Source organism: Epargyreus clarus, unplaced genomic scaffold (assembly GCF_041222505.1).
Source record: "Epargyreus clarus isolate Ecla_fem2 unplaced genomic scaffold, WU_Ecla_fem_2.2 ptg000018l, whole genome shotgun sequence".
Lineage (NCBI taxonomy): Eukaryota > Metazoa > Arthropoda > Insecta > Lepidoptera > Hesperiidae > Epargyreus > Epargyreus clarus.
This window is the reverse complement of record NW_027332226.1, coordinates 12,962,690-12,969,095: the sequence shown is the minus strand read 5'-3', so window position 1 is coordinate 12,969,095 and position 6,406 is coordinate 12,962,690.

The window sequence follows — 6,406 nt, the reverse complement described above, 5'->3', positions numbered from 1 at the left end:
TATGGCAACACAACGTTTACCGGGTCAGCTAGTTTTCATATAAGTTTGAATTGTTTGAGCAAAAAGGTAAGTGGTTACGGCCGTTCATGAAGGCGATGTCCACTAAGATCCATTGCAAAAATCCATTGATGGATCTTTTCACTTTTTTGTCCACTTTAATCCATGATACAGGATTTTATTCAAAGTGGATCTTTTAGGACTAACGGGTGTCGGAAGATCCATTATGAATAAAAACATACGAAGAAACATAACTTTTTTATGACTCAAAAACACACAAAAGAAAAAATAAATTAAAATACATGAAAAGATCCCTATTTAAGTTTATTTTGTGTGTTATTGAGCCATAAAAAAGTTATGTTTCTTCGTATGTTTTTATTCATAATGGATCTTCCGACACCCGTTAGTCCTAAAAGATCCACTTTGAATAAAATCCTGTATCATGGATTAAAGTGGACAAAAAAGTGCAAAAAGATCCATCAATGGATTTTTGCAATGGATCTTAGTGGACATCGCCTTCATGAACATCATATAGAGCAGGAATACTACCGAATCCGATGATAGATGCGTTGTAACTCCTGAAGACTAAAATGGTCGCCTCATTTGCAAGTCAGCCGGCATTCATAGCCTTCCACGAAAACGTAAGGACTGCTTGAAATAGTAGTGACTTCTATTTTTTTACTTATATATAAAATTCTCGTGTCACAATGTTAGTTACCGTACTCCTCCGAAACGGCTTTACCGATTTTCACCAAATTTTATTCATAATCAGTAGGTCTGAGAATCGGCTACTATCTATTTTTCATACCCCTAAGTGAAGGGCGGTTCACCCTTAACATTTTTTTATTTATATGGCAACACGTTTGCCGTGTCAGCTAGTAATAATATAGAAATCGCAGACGATGGCAGTCCACCTGATGATATTATATATTATTACACCTTGAATAAGATTAGATACCTACCTGAAGTCGGTCACAGATGCGCCGCTACCCCTGAGAATTAAGTTGGAATGCCTGGGAAGCAGTGATAGATAGATAGTGGTTAAGACACTCGGCCTCTCGATCCAGGGGTCCGAGGTTCAAATCCCAGGAATGCGTATAAAGTAGAAATTAATTATCACTTGCTAAACGGTGAAGGAAAATACATTGTGAGGAAACCTGTATACCTGAGAGATTTATAAAAAAAAAAACTCAAAGGTATACGAAGTCTACCAATACGGACTTGGCTAGCGCGGTGGACTATGGCCTATTCCTCTCATTACGAGAGGTGACCCGTGCCCAGCAGTGGGACAGTAATGGGTTGTTGATGATGATGCCTGGGGAAGGTAACAGTATGTCTCCCTTTCTGCAACTTTCAAACCTGAACTTAACGGTGCTGTTATTATGCAGAAATAGGTATAGCGATGGTGCCAACGGAGTCGAACAACAGAGGGTTCTGCCATCTTTACTATCTGGAAATTCTAAAAATTGGCCTCCAATATTGATCGCATAGGAATTCAATATAGTTTAATACGTGAGATAATTATAATCTTTATCTAAACAGGCGAGATAATATACATAGGCATTATCATACAATTATATTATTATGTAATAATCATATACATAAGATGGATTAATGAAGGTAAAAGTGATGATTTAACTGCATTAAATAAACTAAATAATTTTATGAACGTCTCGTACACATAATACTGATAAAACTGTATAAATAGCTTATGGCATTGTAAATTAAGATAAAAATGTCTTTTCGTTTGCATTCAAATCGGATCCGTTGCCATCATCATTTCATGAGGCGCTTTTGTTTACAATACAGAAATTGAACATTAACATGAACATGTGAAGTGGATCTGGCCGATGACCTTAAGAAGGCTGGTGTACCATACTGGTTGGATGAGAGTAGCGGAGGATCGAGTGTTGTGGCACCTTAGAGGAGACCTATGTCCAGCCATGGAATGACAATGGCTATTGTGATGTTGAAATGAGTACGCAGTCCAACTGATGGTTATTGTATACTTCCATGGGTCTCCTCTCAGAATGAGAAGGATTAGGCCATAGTCCACCGCGCTGGTCAAGTGCGTATTGGTAGACTTCACATACCTTTAAGATTTTTTATAAATCTCTCAGGTATGCAGGTTTCCTCACGATGTTTTCCTTCACCGTTTAAGCAAGTGATAATTAATTTCTAATACGCACATAAATTTGAAAATCAGAGGTGCGTGCCTGGGATTTGAACCTCGGACCCCTCGATCGAGAGGCCGCGTTTCTTAACCACTAGGCTATCACTGCTGCACTACTACTTCCATGGATAACTGTAATCAAACCCAAGTAAGATTAGATCCAGATTAATAGATACCTCAGGTCACAGATGAGTTGCTACTCCTCAGAACTAATAGTTCGAGGGATGTGGTAAGCGACATACCACATTCTTCACAATAGAACACAGCAGCACTTAACATTGCTGTTATTACGCAGTATTTTTTGTATCGTCCTAAATTGTATGTTTTTATTTTTGTTTACTATATTGGGTACAATAAAGAATATTATTATTATTATTATTTCGTGTAGGGTGTAGATGGCGATGGTAACTCCAGAGTGTTACCACAAAGGGTCCTGCCACTTTTAAACTTATATAAAGCTGATATTTCCCACCATTCCAATCCCACCGCTGGGATAGAAATGTGTCATTGTTGATGACGAGCATCTCACAATATTTTCATAAAGAGCGTTCATCAACTATAGACTATTTTAATACACTTTTTATAGATGTTTACAAATTAATTAACTTGGCGCACATGGCTCCATTGAACTTCAGTGAAATTAACTATTTATATTAGAATGCCTATAAAATACGAACATTATAATTTATTGCATAGTTACGGAAATACGAATAAATATAGTATCACTATGAAAGTTTTATGACGGGTAAACATCATGTCGCTAATCCGTTGCTGTCCCACTGCTGGGCGCGGGTCTCCTCTCAGAGAGAAAGAGGTTTAAGCCATAGTGGACCACACTGGTCAAATGCGAATTGGTAGAACACACACCGTTAAGTTTTTTTTAAGAAACACTCAGGCGTGAAACATAACAATGCGAGGAAACTTCCTCGCATTGTTTTCCTTCACCGTTAAAACAAGTGATAAGTATCTAACACACATTTTTTTACTGGCTGAGTCTGTAACCACTAAGCTATCACTGCTAATCATCATGAATAAAACATAAATCGCATCATTTAGGAGTTTTTGAAGGTGGTAGAAAGAACCCTTTGTGGCTCGACTCCGGCGGCATCACCGCCACACCTATTTCTACCTAATAACAGCAGTGTTAGGCGCTGCTGTGTTCCGGTTTGAAGGGTGTGGTAAGGGAGACAGACTTTTCCGAGGCGTTCCAGCTTAGTCCTCAGGGGTAGCAGCGCATCTGTGGCTGACCTCAGGTAGGAATATCTAATCCTATCTGGGGTTGATTAAAGATGTCCATGGGCGGCAGTAGCCGCTTACCATCAGGTGGACTGCATGCTCGTCTGCTACTCCTACAAAATTAAAAAAAAAAAAAAAAGTTCCCTTTCCAATTTTTAACTATAAGTAGAGACCAAATAAAGTCAAACCATGTGCACAAAGTCAGAATTCTAGTTAAATTTACATTATAGTTTTATGGGCGCGCCGGTAGATAGTTCTACAATGGTACTTCGATTTAATTAATTTAACCAATATTTATAAAAATCTAGTTAAATGAAATAAATGAATAAGCGTTAATGCCACCATAGTAATAACACCCAAGCAAAATACCAAACAGTTCAGAGCACCACCGTGCCGTGCCCACTATTGGACAACGTCTGATCTGTTGACAGTTGCGCGCCCCTTTTTTTAAAACGTTTTTATTAGCTTGGGTTGTATGTATGTATGTATGTATGTATGTCACTATGTAACGGAATCTTTGAACCTAATTTCTATCCACTTTGAACGTTCAGTTTAATTCTAAATTTTAAAGAATTATCAAAAACCGATGACAATACACGATTTTAATAAATTTGTACCATTGTCTTTATCAACATCCTCAGGATTAACGATTTTCGAGACGAGATTGTTTAAGCGCCTTAGAGAAAGTTCATCGCAAAGTTACTAGATTGCAACAATTATTGCTTTTTAGTTTCAATAACTGTTAGAGCGTGGTTTTTAGTATTGAAAATAATAATGTTATTTCTTATAACTCAAATGTTCTGAAACATATCTATAATGCCCTCTTGTAGAATGATTTTTAGGATTCCGTACTCAAAGTGTAAACCGAAACCCTCCGCTATCTGTTCGTGTGTCACAGGTCTTTATCTCTTAAACCGTAATAGATAGACACTTGATTTTTTTACAGACGATGCATAATGGTGGTCGCTATAACAACAAATACTAAAAATTAATAAAATAAATATAGTTTAAAAAACTAAAAAACAGGCTTTTATTCAAGTTCAAGCGATAGTTACCAATGGACATTGCCTTAATGTTATCAATAATTTTTGGAAAAGTTATTTTTTAAATTATGGTTATTATAATAATCCTAGTTCATATTCATAACATTTACATACATACTATAAACCAGCGCACTCTGTGCTTCTATGCTTTCTACTTGCTCCTTCTTGGTATGACATATAAGCCCTTCAGTTTGCTCAGGTTTAGTTTATAACTTGTTCAACCGGTGCGATAATTACCCATAGCAATTTACCTCCTCGCACATTCATGTAAGAACCAGCGATTAAAACTGATTTTTCTGACGCTTTTAAAAACCTTTAACAACCGTTGTCATACGTAGTTATTATATAACTAGATCTATTTTATATTGGACTAAGAAATAGAGCATGTCGTCCACTTATTCATAAGTGGTCGCTGCCGCCAATGGAGATTTATTAGTGACTCAAGCCAGATAGCTATTCTACTTGTGATCGATCCCAGGTACATAAGGACTAAATTGACGTCTCTTATGCCATACCAGGTGATAGAAATACCATTGCTATTATATTCAACAATCTAATCTTATATATAAAATTCTCGTGTCACAATATTAGTTACCGTACTCCTCCGAGACGGCTTTACCGATTTTCATCAAATTTTATATGTACCTATATTCAGTAGGTCTGAGAATCGGCTACTATCTATTTTTCATACCCCTAAGTGATAAGGGTTGTTCACCCTTAACTTTTTTTATTTATATGGCAACACAACGTTTGCCGGGTCAGCTAGTATTGTATAAATAAATCCTTAAATACCTAATGTCGTTAAGTAATTTTGTTCCAACAAATTAAAAGTGTCACTAGCTTTTAAGTCCGTTCAAATTTTAATAATATAAACGCTGCGTTTAATATCCCTACCACACATTGGTAGTTTAAATGTCCGTGTACACATTACCTTAGTAAATTACTCAAGTGGGATTCGAACTCGCACAAGGAGGTTTTTGTATCTTAAAATTATCATATGTTTTTATTTTTAGAATTTGTTGTCGCAGGAGCTACTCGTATAGAAGTGAATGCATTGTGAAAATGTCTGTCCGTCTGACTGTCTATCTATTGCAGTTCAATAGATAAAGCGAAACACTACGAACTATATTGGTTTCTTGTATAGCGACCCCGATTTATTGTGATTTTTTTTGTTATGTTTAGTATTTGTTGTCATAGGGGCTATCATTGTACATATTCTGTGAAAATTGTTAAGTGTCTATCTATTATGGTCCCAAAGATAGAGCCACGTATCAGAAGGACAGACGGCAAGAGCTTGTAATAATTTTTATCATTTAGTTACGGAACCCTAAAAAGATACCAAAGGTGCAACTATTAAACAGTTTTCTTTAGTTTATATGTTTTGAGAAGTAGAATTAGTAAAAGTAAAAGTGGAAAGAAAAAGTTACCCTCTTTTCATTCCGGGATAACTTCTACTCGTATAGGTACTTACTTATTTTCTTGATACCAAAAACCTTTTCTTAACAGTCCCTACATTGAGTTTTGTTACTTCTTAGCTCTATTCGTCTGTCTTTCAGTCGATGTTTAAAAGGTATTCATGCAAAAATAAAAATCCGTGTTTATGTGTAAAATAATATTATGTAAAGCAGTTTGCGTTCGATTTCGCACGCATGCAATTCTTATGCTAATATATTATTTACAATTTATAAATGTAAACATCTTGCATGCATACATAATATAATTATCATCATAATGTTTAATTCATTACAGCATCGGCAAACGTAAAGACCGAACGACTTTATTCGTCGTCCACTGTTCATAATAAACGCCCGTGTGTTTTTGTGTGTTTGTGTTTAAGTATTAATAGAATATTTTGTTCTATATCGCCTGTTATTAATAAGCAATCTATCCAATGTTTAAAGATTAAGTTTTTGTAAGTGGTAGAACCCTTTGTGGTTCGACTCCGGCGCCACCACCG